Source organism: Aquarana catesbeiana, linkage group LG03 (genome assembly GCF_042186555.1).
Source record: "Aquarana catesbeiana isolate 2022-GZ linkage group LG03, ASM4218655v1, whole genome shotgun sequence".
Taxonomy (NCBI): Eukaryota; Metazoa; Chordata; class Amphibia; order Anura; family Ranidae; genus Aquarana; species Aquarana catesbeiana.
The window spans coordinates 422,632,684-422,648,318 of NC_133326.1; the positions used below are offsets into that span (position 1 = coordinate 422,632,684).

The 15,635-nt window shown below is 44.0% G+C and overlaps 1 protein-coding gene across 2 annotated transcripts in view; it reads right to left on the reverse strand.

The window, feature by feature from the left end:
• SLC23A1 (solute carrier family 23 member 1) overlaps window positions 1–14,459 on the reverse strand; it is a 1,686,654-nt gene extending 1,672,195 nt beyond the window's left edge. Inside the window, exon 1 of one of the 2 annotated variants that reach the window (XM_073620757.1) lies at window positions 14,272–14,459. The gene's annotated coding sequence lies outside the window, so the exon portion shown is untranslated. Of the gene's footprint in view, window positions 1–13,329; window positions 13,446–14,271 lie in introns of those variants that run through there. The other variant, XM_073620758.1, reaches the window with a different exon arrangement.
• Window positions 14,460–15,635: the final 1,176 nt, after the last annotated feature.

Genomic DNA, 15,635 nt, shown 5'->3' on the forward strand with positions numbered 1-15,635 from the left:
GCGAGTGCACATAGGTCTGCGACTGTTCTGCGATTGCACGTAGGTCTGTGAGTACCTGTGTATTGTCTTGTGTACCCGTGTATTGTCGAGTATTAGTGCCAGGAAGCTAGCTGTTAGGTAATTTGGACAGGGTAAAATCCCCAAATCCTCACTAAATTTAATAGGTACGATGCCCGGCGGGTGTGGAGAGGCGACTCTTTGTACATCTTGCTGCATGTATGCGTTCCTTGATCATCCGATCGAGGGTGAATACTGCTGTGCAAGATGTAAGCACATTGTTTCCCTGGAAGCCCAGGTTCTGAATCTGGGGAAGCAACTGTCAGCACTGAGAAGTCCCTCCATACTAAAGGAGAGCCAGGAACGTACACGGCAGGTGCCGGCAGGGGCCAGCACAGAGGCGGGTGGAGACAAAGAGGTGCAGGCACTAGCAAAGAGTAGATGGGTGACAGTCAGGAGGGGTAGAGGGGGAAGTGCCAGGGAGGCCGATCTAGGACTGGAGCATCCCAATAAGTACGCTCCATTGAGTGACATTGGTGAAACCAGTCAGGGACCAGCACTGCTGGAGCTGAGGGACTCTCCTAGCTGCCAGGGGAAGAACTCCTCCAGTGAGAGTGGGGGGGCAGCAAAGGGAAAGGAAAGACAGATTCTGGTGGTAGGGGACTCAATTCTTAAAAGGACAGAGAGGGCAATCTGTAACCAAGACCTGAAGCGCCGAACAGTATGTTGTCTACCGGGCGCTCGGGTTCGGCACATCACGGATCTTGTGGACAGATTACTGGGAGGGGCTGGGGAAGACCCGGCTGTCATGGTGCACGTTGGCACCAATGACAAAGTCAGAGGCAGATGGAGTGTCCTAAAGAACGATTTTAGGGACTTAGGAGCTAAATTAAGGAAAAGGACCTCCAAGGTAGTATTCTCAGGAATACTACCGGTACATCGAGCCACACCAGAAAGGCAGAGGGAGATTAGGGAAGTAAACAAGTGGCTGAAGAGCTGGTGTAGTAAGGAGGGGTTTGGGTTCCTGGAGGACTGGGCCGACTTCTCAGTCGGTAACCGGTACAATAGAAGGGACGGACTGCACCTAAATGAGGAGGGTGCAGATCTGCTGGGAATGAAGATGGCCAAAAAGTTAGAGGGGTTTTTAAACTAGGCAATGGGGGGGAGGGTCCAGAGATAGAGATAGCCAACGCGGAAGATATTCAAGAGGGTAGTATTGGGGGCATTAGTGGTAGGTTAACCAAAGCACAAAAACACAAGGTGAGTATAGTAGCAAGTCCTAGTTGCAATCTCGAAACACCCAATACGAGGACAATATGCGACCGGTCTAAACTATGTGGCATGTTCACCAATGCCAGGAGCATGGCATACAAGATGGGTGAACTAGAGATACTGTTGTACAAGGAGGATTTGGATTTTGTGGGAATTTCAGAGACCTGGTTCAACAGCTCTCATGATTGGCTGGCAAACATTCAAGGGTATACCCTATACCGCAAGGATAGAGAGGGTAAAAAAGGGGGAGGGGTATGCTTTTATATCAAGAATAATGTACAAGCGAATGTGAGAGATGACATCACTGAGGGAGCTAGAGAGGAGGTGGAATCCTTATGGGTAGAGCTCCAAAGGGATGAAGCTAAGGGGAAAATAATACTGGGAGTATGCTATAGGCCCCCTAACATGAGGGAGGAAGTGGAGATGGATCTCCTATCACAAATTGGATTAGCAGCAAGGATGGGAAGTGTTATCATAATGGGGGATTTTAATTATCCAGACATAGACTGGGCGGAGGGAACCGCGCATTCATTTAAGGCTCGCCAGTTCCTTAATGTCTTGCAGGACAATTTTATGGGTCAGATGGTAGACGCACCAACTAGAAATAATACATTACTGGATCTACTGATTTCCAACAATACAGACCTGATCACGGATGTGGAAATACGGGGCAATTTAGGTAACAGCGATCAAAGGTCAATTCGTTTCAGGATAAATCACACAAATAGGAAACATGAAGGGAACACAAAGACACTGAATTTCAAAAGAGCCAACTTCCCTAAACTACAAACCTTGCTAAAAGGCTTAAATTGGGATAAAATATTAGGAACAAAGAATACGGAGGAGAGATGGGTTTGCTTTAAGAGCATATTAAATAAGGGCATTAGCCAATGTATCCCATTGGGTAATAAATTTAAAAGAGCGAACAATAATCCTGGATGGCTTAACTCCAATGTAAAAATGCATATAAAAGCAAAGGAGAAGGCCTTCAAAAAATACAAGGTTGAGGGATCATCCTCAGCATTCAGACTTTATAAAGAATGCAACAAGAAATGTAAGGGTGCAATTAGGACGGCTAAGATAGAACATGAAAGACCCATAGCGGAGGAGAGCAAAAAAAATCCCAAGAAATTCTTTAAGTATGTAAACAGTAAAAAAGGGAGGACAGACCATACTGGCCCCATAAAGAATGAGGAAGGACATCTGGTTACAAAGGATGGGGAGATGGCGAAGGTATTGAATTTATTCTTCTCCTCAGTCTTCACAAGTGAATCGGGGGGCTTCAGTAACCAAAGCTGCAGTGTTTATCCTCATGACACAACACAGGAAGCACCTCCATGGTTAACAGAGGACAGAATTAAAATCAGACTTGAGAAACTTAACATTAATAAATCACCGGGACCAGATGGCTTGCATCCGAGGCTACTTCAGGGAACTCAGTCAAGTGATTGCCAGACTGGAATGGTACCAGCTGATTGGAGAAAAGCCAATGTAGCACCAATATTTAAAAAGGGCCCAAAATACATCCCTGGGAATTACAGACCAGTTAGCCTAACATCAATAGTATGTAAACTCTTGGAGGGGATGATAAGGGACTATATACAAGATTTTAGTAATAAGAACAATATCATTAGCAGTAATCAGCATGGATTCATGAAGAATCGTTCTTGCCAAACCAATCTATTAACCTTCTATGAGGAGGTGAGTTGCCATCTAGATAAAGGAAGGCCCGTAGACGTGGTGTATCTGGATTTTGCAAAAGCATTTGACACAGTTCCTAATAAAAAACGTTTACTGTACAAAATAAGGTCCGTTGGCATGGACCATAGGGTGAGTACATGGATTGAAAACTGGCTACAAGGGCGAGTTCAGAGGGTGGTGATAAATGGGGAGTACTCAGAATGGTCAGGGGTGGGTAGTGGGGTTCCCCAGGGTTCTGTGCTGGGACCAATCCTATTTAATTTGTTTATAAACGACCTGGAGGATGGGATAAACAGTTCAATCTCTGTATTTGCAGACAATACTAAGCTAAGCAGGGCAATAACTTCTCCGCAGGATGTAGAAACCTTGCAAAAAGGCCTGAACAAATTAATGGGATGGGCGACTACATGGCAAATGAGGTTCAATGTAGAAAAATGTAAAATAATGCATTTGGGTGGCAAAAATATGAATGCAATCTATACACTGGGGGGAGAACCTCTGGGGGAATCTAGGATGGAAAAGGACCTGGGGGTCCTAGTAGATGATAGGCTCAGCAATGGCATGCAATGCCAAGCTGCTGCTAATAAAGCAAACAGAATACTGGCATGCATTAAAAGGGGGATCAACTCCAGAGATAAAAAGATAATTCTCCCACTCTACAAGGTTCTGGTCCGGCCGCACCTGGAGTATGCTGTCCATTTCTGGGCACTAGTCCTCAGGAAGGATGTACTGGAAATGGAGCGAGTACAAAGAAGGGCAACAAAGCTAATAAAGGGTCTGGAGGATCTTACTTATGAGGAAAGGTTGCAAGCACTGAACGTATTCTCTCTGGAGAAGAAACGCTTGAGAGGGGATATGATTTCAATTTACAAATACTGTACTGGTGACCCCACAATAGGGATAAAACTTTTTTGCAGAAGAGAGTTTAATAAGACTCGTGGCCACTCATTACAATTAGAAGAAAAGAATTTTAACCTTAAACTACGTAGAGGGTTCTTTACTGTAAGAGCGGCAAGGATGTGGAATTCCCTTCCACAGGCGGTGGTCTCAGCGGGGAGCATTGATAGCTTCAAGAAACTATTAGATAATCACCTGAATGACCGCAACATACAGGGATATACAATGTAATACTGACACATAATCACACACATAGGTTGGACTTTATGGACTTGTGTCTTTTTTCAACCTCACCTACTATGTAACTATGTAACTATTTAATACAATGGTATCATTGTTAATGGAGTTTGATTACCAAATTAATTAATTTCAAGTCCGGATTACACCAAATTGGTTATCCTTGTTTGGCAGTTGTATATGTAAGAGGAGGAAGTGACGGGCTCTATCACATGACCATGATGCCGTCAGACGCAGCTGACGAAACGCATTGGGTCGGAAAATATGTGCCACGTAATTTCTGCTATTCTTTGGAACGCGATCGCCGTCCCGCTTATTCCAAGAGCGCGCTTTGATCTACTTTTTCATAAGTGCAATTTTTAACTGCTATGCAATAAACTTTTAAACCTACTGCACTATAAGGAGCTATTTTGTTTCTGCTTGAATATATGATTCACTATACCACTACCTGGTGGGTGTGCTACTTCATGAGTCGGTGACCTGGAGATCTGTCTGCTTATCTTACTGGTTTTAATTACCTGTCACGGGTGTCATTTACCTTTGGTGAGTAGGAGGTGTGCCTAGGGGCTGATGGAAGAAAGCACTTATAACAAGACATATCTATTGAATGATTTATAAGAAGATATCACTATCACTTGTTGGAATCAGTTTTTGGTGGTGGTGTATGGACATTGCTTTTTATATACACCTCGCATTATTTTTGTTTATTTATGATATGTTACATATTTTTTGTTTGTGTTACGCATGGTATGAAATCACAGTCATTTCCCTTTTTATCACTTAGGCAGGTGAGCTTTATTACCAGCTGCTTTTTATCATGTACATTTATTTAGATTATTTGTTAAATCACATTTCCAGGGTCTTTTTTAATCTAGTATTTTTGTTAGTGTAGGTAAATTTTCAGGCTTGGCTGGCAGCCAAGCCTGTGTTGTTTTAACTGGGTCAGGGGAATGACTCAGGGAGGCTGGTATGACTCACAGGCAGCAGCTCTAAGATCTCCCCCTACTTCTAAAAACTGGTAGAAGATTCTAGAAGAATAGGAGTGGAGGTAAGGAGGAGCTGCCTGGAGTATTCTGAGGGCCCTGACCAATCCCCAACAGATAGGTTTGCAGGGGGCAGGCATCCTCAAATACTCAAGTTCAGCCCAGCTGGGGGCAGTGGAGTTTGGGTGAAAGCTGGAGATGGAGTGTTAGGCTGTCGGGGGCCCTTGAGAGTAGCCCCCTATTCTGAGGGGAGTGACCTCAGGCCTGGGCTCGGGTGCAGAAGGGACCCTCTTAATGACACACAGAGGTGTCCTGACCAGGAGGCACGGGAGCAAAGTGGAGGACAGCAGGAGAACACTGCCAGGCAAATCTCCAGGGAGGAAGACAGCCAGGAGTCAGAGGACTGAGAGGCATGCCTAAGAGGACTGGGTGCAAGCAGTCTGGGATAATTGCAGAGTCATTCTGGGAGAACTGTGAAGTTTTACCCAGGAGGGCTAGTGAAAGGTGCAGCTGCAGCCAGGTGGGCTGGCAATGCCTGAAAAGGTGGTGCTGGGATCAGTGGCCACAGGAGGAGGACAGCTAGATACTAGGACTTTCTTTTGTGCTACACAACCAAAGGGGCCTGAGGTCCCTGCCTGCAAAGGGCATTTGTTGCTGTTCTGATAGCTCTTATCAGACCAGCCATACAGTGCCAGCTGGCCCTGGGAGTTGTTGTTCTACAAGCAAGATTGTGCTGGAGGTAGAAGGAGAAGTGTATATACTGACTGCATATAGTTGTGTCCCTGAAGAACTCTTTGCTGATCAAGGGGGCATTCCATAATACCCTCAACTCTATCAAAGTTCATTGCCCCTAATAAAATACAAAGCTGCAAGAACTGATTTTTGTCTCCAGTGTGTGGTGGAAAATTATGTGTGCCTGGCTGTGCAGGGTGGGAGATACCTCCATTCACAAGCGGTTCCTGTGGGGGTACCGCTAAATCTATGCTGATCTTCTTTTGAAAATCTTTAGTAGGAGAGGTCAGAAATGGGAGCGGTGATGTTTCTTCTATGACAGGTTTCAATGCATTAGTCATTATACAGTTTATACAGTCTAAATAATTCAGAGATTAACAGATTTTAAAACATCATTAAGTTCATTTCTTTTACAAACCATATTTTTCCTTTAAAGCGGTTGTAAACCGCTGGGTGTTTTTTTTTTGTTTGTTTTTTTTTTGTTTTTAAGACTTGCAAGGTAAAGGCATAATGTGATAGCACATTATGTAAAACTTACTGGAAAACAAAGCAGTCTCTGGCTGCTTCCATCTTCACCTGTCTTCCTTCCGGGTCCGCGGACTCTGACTGTGTGACTGGCTGAAGCCGCAATGACGTCACCCCCGCATGCATGCGGGAGCCATCATTTACGGCACAGGATTCTGAAGGAACGACCTGGGTGCCTGTTCCTTCAGATTGCATACGTCGATGACATTATTAGCTGCATATATAGTAAATGTCTTCTAAACAGTGCACGTTTAGGAGATATTTACAGTACCCATAGGTAAGCCTTATTATAGCCTTACCTATGGGTACAAGTACAGCATTCAAGTTTACAACCACTTTAACTGCCTTGGTTGGTGAGGTAATTAGATTTTTTTTTTTATTTAAGTAAGATGTCTAATTCCACTGCATATCAGCATGTACTTGACTTATTCCATTTTGTCATTTTCTTTGGAGTTTAGGTTTGTCTAGGTTAAGGGTACTTTATAAACTGTAACTGCTAGAGGATAGGACATACAAAACTTACACAGAGTTATTGCTGGTGCCAAATTGACAGTGGAAGTGCCAGTTACAGCCCATTGCAGTAGTGTCAGCCAGTAACCATCAGCAGGGGCGTAACTACCACCATAGCGACCCATGCGGGCGCTATGGGGCCCGCAGCCGAGTGGGGCCCAGTGAGGATAAGAGCACCGCCGGCACAGTCTCCCAGCTAGGGGAAGAGAGAGGAAAGGAAGAGGCGAGCTGTCCGTATCAGCAGAGAGCTGAATTGCCCAATGTAAGAGCTTTCATTAGAACTTCCAGTGTTCTCGGGGCTCACGTCACATAGCTCCACCTTTTGGCCCGGTGCCTTTGATAGACAGAACGCCGATCCAATGCGGGACATGTGACATCATCAAAGGCGTCGGGCCAAGAGGTGGGGCTATGTGACGATGAGCCCCGGGAAGACAGGAAATTCAAATGAAAGCTATTACAGCGGGCAATCCCGCTCTCTGCTGATCCGGGTGGCTTGCCTCTTCCTCTGCATGGGTGGGGCTGTATGGGGCACAGGCAGACCAGGCTGTATGGGGCACAGGTCACACTGTATGGGGTACAAGTACAGCATTCAAGTTTACAACCACTTTAACTGCCTTGGTTGGTGAGGTAATTAGATTTTTTTTTTTATTTAAGTAAGATGTCTAATTCCACTGCATATCAGCATGTACTTGACTTATTCCATTTTGTCATTTTCTTTGGAGTTTAGATTTGTCTAGGTTAAGGGTACTTTATAAACTGTAACTGCTAGAGGATAGGATATACAAAACTTACACAGGGTTATTGCTGGTGCCAAATTGACAGTGGAAGTGCCAGTTACAGCACATTGCAGTAGTGTCAGCCAGTAACCATCAGCAGGGGCGTAACTACCACCATAGCGACCCATGCGGGCGCTATGGGGCCCGCAGCCGAGTGGGGCCCAGTGAGGATAAGAGCACCGCCGGCACAGTCTCCCAGCCAGGGGAAGAGAGAGGAAAGGAAGAGGCGAGCTGTCCGTATCAGCAGAGAGCTGAATTGCCCAATGTAAGAGCTTTCATTAGAACTTCCAGTGTTCCCGGGGCTCATGTCACATAGCTCCACCTTTTGGCCCGGTGCCTTTGATAGACAGAACGCCGATCCAATGCGGGACATGTGACATCATCAAAGGTGTTGGGCCAAGAGGTGGGGCTATGTGACGATGAGCCCCAGGAAGACAGGAAATTCAAATGAAAGCTATTACAGCGGGCAATCACGCTCTCTGCTGATCCGGGTGGCTTGCCTCTTCCTCTGCATGGGTGGGGCTGTATGGGGCACAGGCAGACCAGGCTGTATTGGGCACAGGTCACACTGTATGGGGCACAGGTCACACTGTATGGGGCACAGGTCACGCTGTATTGGGCACAGGTCACGCTGCATTGGGCACAGGTCACGCTGCATTGACACTAGGGCAGCTGTGGGGGGGGCTCTATGCAGGGGGGCCCCATACAACATTTTGCTATGGGGCCCTGCTATTTCTAGTTACGCCCCTGACCATCAGTGAACATTCCCTTATTTTGATCCTAGGGCCCTTTTTGTACTTTAAGGAAAAGAAAGCACAAATAATTATAACACAGATCTATGTATTTTTTTTGTTTATTGTTTTTTTTACTTTTGTACTGAATTACCCTTCATTGTTCTCCACAGTACAATAATTGGCCTTCACAACCAAAGTACCATTAAGTGACTCACAGTAACAGGAAAAACATGCCAGTAGTGAATTGTTGGCACAATAATCTTGATATCTTATATAATGAAGACCCTATTCAAACAAAAGCAGTATAATTGCTCTCCCAAGTTTTACTTTTAGGCTGGGTGACAAACAAAAAATCTCCTGAAAACGTGCTAAGGAAAATGAAACTTAGGGGTGTACTCACTTTTGTTGCCAGCGGTTTAGACAGTAATGGCTGTGTGTTGAGTTATTTTGAGGGGACAGCAAATTTACACTGTTATACAAGCTGTACACTCACTACTTTACATTGTAGCAAAGTGTCATTTCTTCAGTGTTGTCACATGAAAAGATATAATAAAATATTTACAAAACCGTGAGGGGTGTGTTATGTGAGACACTATATGCCCTTATTTGGTATTGTATCATTATAAAGACCTGTCTGCAAAAAGTCCAGACTGACACAGCAAATACCATTTCCAGTCACTAAACAAATAACAGAATACTATAGGGTAACTGTCTTATATTTGTTTAAATTTTTGCCATCTTAGTTACATAATTACATAGTTTATAGGGCTGAAAAAAGACACCATTCTATCCAGTTCAACCTGTGGTGTGTGAGGGTACTTGTATTAATGCCAATAGTGAATCGTATATATCCCTCTATGTTGTGAGCATTAAAGTGAATGTAAACCCAATGTCATCCTTTCTAAACTACTGCCATAGGGGTTATCTGTAAGGATATACATGCCTCCTGCATGTATCGTTACCTGTCAAATGTCTCCCCAATGTCTGTTATGAAACCCGAAAAACTGCAGATTCTGTGGGTGGGTCTGTTGTCTGGAGCCCGGTGGGTGGAGTTGTGATGTCAGTAGACTCCCCGCCCACCTCTACACTCCTTGTCAGTATGCATTTTCCCCTGTGTATTTCTAACACAGAACTTCTGCTATGATCTCTAACATCCAGTGAAAATACAGGAAAGTAACCACATGATTTCAGCATGCCAAATCATGCTGAGGTGTGGAACAGCCAATCCTTGCAGAGCTGCTGAAGAAAGGAGTGGGGAAAGGAATTAAACAATGCCTGTGTCTGAGGCTGTCACTCACAGCAAGGGGGAGTATTTGACAAAGTTTTTCTCAGTTTGTCAAGCTTTTTCTCACTGAACAATAAAAGAGGATTGCTCAGAGATGGATTAACTCTGTGAGGCAAGACTGGGCTCAAATGATAGGAAATCTTATACTCTACAGTATGATATATATATATATATATATATATATATATATATATATATATATAAAAAGAATTTCGGGTTTACATCCACTTTAAGGTGCCCATCTAATAGTTTTTTTGAAACTATCCATGCTCCCTGCTGACACCCCTGCTTGTGGAAGAGAATTCCACATCTTTATGGCTCTGTCAGTAAGGAACCCTCTACGCAGTTTAAGGTTAAACTGCTTCTCTTTCAGTTTCAGTGAATGGCCACATGTCTTTTTTAACTCCCTTTCACTGAAAAGTTTTTTTCCTGTGCTAAGGTCACCAGTAAGATATTTCTACATTGCTATTATATCCCCTCTCAAGCGTCTCTTCTCCAGAGAGAATAAGTACAATGCTTGTAGTCAGGGCCGGCCCTACCATGGGTCCCAGGCAGGACTTTAAGAGGGGCGGCAGCCGGAAACACAGGCGCCACGTGCAGTGACAAGCGGTCAGGAGTAGGGATGAGCTTTGAATTTAAGTCGAACTCATGTTCGACTCGAACATCGGCTGTTCGCCAGTTCCTCGAACAGCGAACAATTTGGGGTGTTCGCGGCAAATTCGAAAGCCGGGGGAACACCCTTGCAAAGTTTATGGGAGAAACCAAAAGTGCTTATTTTAAAGGCTTATATGCATGGTATTGTCATAAAAAGTGTTTGGGGACCTGGGTCCTGCCCCAGGGGACATGTATCAATACCATACCTGGGGGGTGACTATAGTATGCTTGTAAAGTGGCGCGTGTTTCCTGTGTTTAGAACAGTCCCTGCATAAAATGACATTTCTAAAGGAACAAAAGTCATTTAAAACTGCTTGCGGCTGTAATGTAATGTTGGGTCCCCGCAATATGGATGAAAATTATTGAGAAAAACGGCATGGATACCCCCCAACCCAGAAGAAAGAAGATAGAAGATAGAACAAAGAAGAAGCATTTAAATAAAGGAATTGTCAAAAACTGTCTCTTGTCATTTTTAACATTTTTGACACTTTTTTTGTGAAATGGTAGGGGTACTTTTGTACCCCCTTACCACTTCACACAGGGGGGAGGGCCGGGATCTGGAGGTCCCCTTGTTAAAGGGGGCTTCCAAATTCCGATAAGCCCCCCGCCCGCAGACCCCCACAACCACCGGGCAAGGGGATGTGGGGATGAGGCCCTTATCCCCATCAACATGGGGACAAGGTGCTTCGGGGGGCTACCCCAAAGCACCCTCCCAATGTTGAGGGCATGTGGTCTGGTACGATTCAGGAGGGGGGGAGCTCTCTCGTCCCCCCCTCTTTTCCTGCGGCCTGCCAGGTTGCGTGCTTGGATAAGGGTCTGGTATGGATTTTTGGGGGGACCCCACGCCATTTTTTAAAAAATTTTGGCGCAGGGTTCCCCTTAAAATCCATACCAGACCTAAAGGGTCTGGTATAGATTTTGAGGGGGACCCCACGCCATTTTATTTTAAATTTTGGCCGGGGTTCCCCTTAATATCCATACCAGACCTGAAGGGCCTGGTATGGAATTTAGGGGGACCCCCACGTAATTTTTTTTTAAATTTTGGTTCGGGGTTCCCCTGTGGGGAATTCCCATGCTGTTTTTATCAATGAACTTTTATGTGTATTGTCGGACCGGCAATTCATTAATAGCCGCAAGTAGTTTTACATGACTTTTTTTACTTTGAAATGTCATTTTGCTGTCAGACTGTTCTAAACACGGAAACATGCGCCCCTTTACAGGCATACTATAGACACCCCCCAGGTACAAAATTTAAAGGAATACTACACTTTTATTGTTTCACTTTAAGTATTATTAAAATCACTGCTCCCGAAAAAACGGCCTTTTTAAAACTTTTTTTGCATTGATCCATGTCTCCTGGGGCAGGACCCAGGTCCCCAAACACTTTTTATGACAATACCATGCATATAAGCCTTTAAAATTAGCACTTTTGATTTCTCCCATAGACTTTTAAAGGGTGTTCCGCGGCTTTCGAATTTGCCGCGAACACCCCAAATTGTTCGCTGTTCGGTGAGTCGAACATGAGTTCGACTCGAAGCTCATCCCTAGTAGTGACGCACTACGTGGTTTTTCAGCTCTTTAGCGCCACCCTTTGGGCTCCTTCTGCTAATTTTGTGTTAGTAGAAGTTTGGGGAGTGTTGATTCACGCTTTTCATGTCATCCAGATGTTTTTTGGAATTATCTCCAGATGACGGACCCCTGCTTTCACCAACTCTTGGCATTGTTGACCCCCTCTATTAAGAAGCAGGACACATGCATAAGGCTTTTATTTTATTTTTTGGTTGAATAATGATTTGATTTGTTATATTTTCTATATTTTGGATGCATAGAATGCACTTTTTGGTTAAGTTCTATTGGCAGATTGGATGTCTAATTTTATTTGTTTTCTTTTTTTAATGCACAATAAAAAAAGTTGTGGCGAATAATACTTGGTTATGTGTTTTACTTCAAATGACAGTTTGGGAGTAGGCAGTTACATTTAAAAAAAATACAAGGTAAAATTGACAAGGGACACCAACATAGTTGTACCTTTGATCTTAAAAACTATGGGATAATGGTGTTGTGGTAATTTGCCCGAAAAAAAAAAAAAAAAAGCATAATAATATTATTCTTGATATCACTAGAAAAAAAAAGCTTCCATCAGTATCACCAGCAAAGCAGCTTCATTATTATCCTATTAAAGAAGAAGAAAATGTACGCTGCATTTCGAGATTTCATAATTTGCCACGTCACGAATGTTAATTCTCCATTACGAGCGCTAGTTTACAAGACCGACCGCTTCTGGCTCGTCCTTGATTCCGAGCATGCGTGTTTGTACTTTGGACTTTTGTCCGACGGACTTGTGTACATGCGCTCGGAAAATCCAACAGACATTTGTCCGCGGAAAATTTTAAAACCTGCCATCCAACATTTGTCTGTGGAAAATCTGACAACAATTGTCCGATGGAGCATACAAACGGTTGGATTTTCCGCCAACAGCCTGTCACCACACATCTCCCATCAGAAAATCCGATTGTGTGTACGCGGCTTAAGAGTCCATAAAACCAATTAATATGGATGTCAATTCATAGGGAAAAGAGGTCCTTATAGCTATTCAACTCAGAAGTGTCAGCAGGAAGGGTTCAAGATCATCCAAAGATCCCAGATAGAAAAAGCACACCACCCTTGTGCACCAGTTGGAGGCTTACCAGAAATATATGACCACTAAATAGTACTCAGACCCATATTAGATCAGTATAAGATTCACAAGATTCTCTGATCACAGAGTCTCAATATGCGTATACTGGATCCCTATTACAGCCTTAGTGAAGTTCAGTTTGTAGGATATAAAATTTAGTAAAAAACAGTATTGCTCCCCTCCCCCCACAGCACTGCTCTGCTTTCATATCCCCCTCATTGTATCACAATAATGTGCTCTGCCACCACCTTCAAATCATCACCCCCCCCCCACACACACACACACACACACACACATTCTGTCACCCCTGCCTTTCCATCCATGGCCATGGCCATGTCCTTTTGCTTACCTGGCTTACACAGAGTGGAGAGCAGCTAGGAGTCACAGCAGCACTGGATGAAGGGAAGGGGGAGGGGCGGAGCTGCCAAAGTTAACTTTTCCTATTAACAAGCAGGTGAATGGTTGCTAGTGTCCTAGCATTCTATCACCTGCTAGTTAATAGGAAAAGTTAACTCATGTAGCTCCCGCCCCGCCCCCTGCCCTTCATCCAGTGCTGCTATGCCTCCCGGCTCTCTCATTGCTTTCCTCTGCCTCCCGTTCTCCACGCTGCTTTGAGAATGACAGCGGTGGGGGCCAGGGGGATGGAAGGAAGGCTCCTAAATTATGAGACCGCAGGACCGCATGCCTGCCCTAGAGACTCGGGGGTATGGGCCCAAGATTCGGGGCTATAGCCCCAGTAGCCACCCCCTAGCGACTCCACTGCCAACAGTACAAACATCAAAATAAAGTTTGTTGGTGTCAGGAAAATGTCAATAATTGAACATAGTGTATTTTACTTTTACTGATTTCCAGCAAGCCTTTTAAAGAACTGGCTACCATTATAAAGTAAAGCAATGACCAAGTTTAGGTCATTTTGTCAGTAAATCAACAGTAAAAATGTTCATAACACATTGTTAGACATGGGGGTTATTTACTAAAGGCAACTCCTCTTTGCGCTTGGAAGTGCAGTCACTGTAGATCTGAGGGGGACATGCAAGGAAAATATAAAACAGCATTTTAGCTTGCACATGATTGGATGATAAAATCAGCAGAGCTTCCCCTCATTTCAGACCTTCCCCTCGGATCTACAACGGCTGCACTTCCAAATGCACTTTCAAGTGCACTTGTAGTGCAAAGTGGATTTGCCTTTAGTAAATAACCCCCATTGTCTGTTACCTAAAGTACTAGATTCTTGACTGTTTGTTGTCTATGGTTTTCCATCTCACAACAGATAAACAAATGTTTTTCTTACCAAGACAAGTGGCATTGATGAGCAAGAATGGTATTTAGGTCCTATGTATAAGATACTGTTCAGTCTTCCCTTTGCTTCTTTTGATTAAAAAAAAATATATATATAAAAGGCACTCTTGGATAGAAGAAAAAAGTCTGGAGCAAATTGTGGACTTTCACCTAAGGCTGTGTGCTAATACTTAATCACCTTATTCCTGTGTAACAGTAGTTACACATTTATTTTGTTTTGCCAGATTATATATTGTTGTAGAGAATGCATCACGCGTTCACCTCTCACTGAACTGGTATCAGCAAACAATCAGTGAACAAAATAAATAAATCATTGCAATTGTTGTCAATGTAATCAAACCACGTTCTCTGCAATGCTTATTGAACTGTGTATGTAATTAAGCTGCAAGCATAAGGTGAAAAAAATCAATTGAATGTACATATAAGAAAAAATGCTGTGCTATCTGCAATAATTTATCTGTGCATTATTGTCTATAATCTGGTGTTCAATGTATTTTAAGCAATCATCAAAAGGAAAACCTATCGACCAATCATAAATAATAAAACAGCAAAAGTCCATATAATCAAAAATGTAATTGTCCCATATAAGGATGGGCTTTATGTTCGGGTCGAACAGCGAACAATTTGGGGTGTTCGCGGCAAATTCGAAAGCCGCGGAACACCCTGTAAAAGTCTATGGGAGAAATCAAAAGTGTTAATTTTAAAGGCTTATATGCATGGTATTGTCATAAAAAGTGTTTGGGGACCCGGGTCCTGCCCCAGGGGATATGTATCAATGCAAAAAAAAGTTTTAAAAACGGCATGTAAAACTACTATCACTAGCGCTGGCTATAACGAATTGTCGGTCCGGCAGTACACATAAAAGTTCATTGATAAAAACGGCATGGAATTTCCCCACAGGGGAACCCCGAACAAAAGTTTAAAAAAAAAAATGCGTGGGGGTCCCCCTAAATTCGGTCCTTCAGGTCTGGTATGGATATTAAGGGGAACCCCGCGCCAAAAATTAAAAAAAAATGGTGTGGGGGTCCCCCTCAAAATCCATACCAGACCTGAAGGGTCTGGTATGGATTTTAAGGGGAACCCCGCGCCAAAATTAAAAAAAAAAAAAGGTGTGGGTTCCCCCAAAAAATCCATGACAGACCCTTATCCGAGCACGCAACCTGGCAGGCTGCAGGAAAAGAGGGGGGATGAGATAGCGCCCCCCCCTCCTGAACCGTACCAGACCACATGCCCTCAACATTGGGAGGGTGCTTTGGGGAAGCCCCCAAAGCCCCTTGTCCCCATGTTGATGGGGAGAAGGGCCTCATCCCCACATCCCCTTGCCTGGTGGTTGTGGGGGTCTGCAGGCGGGGGCTT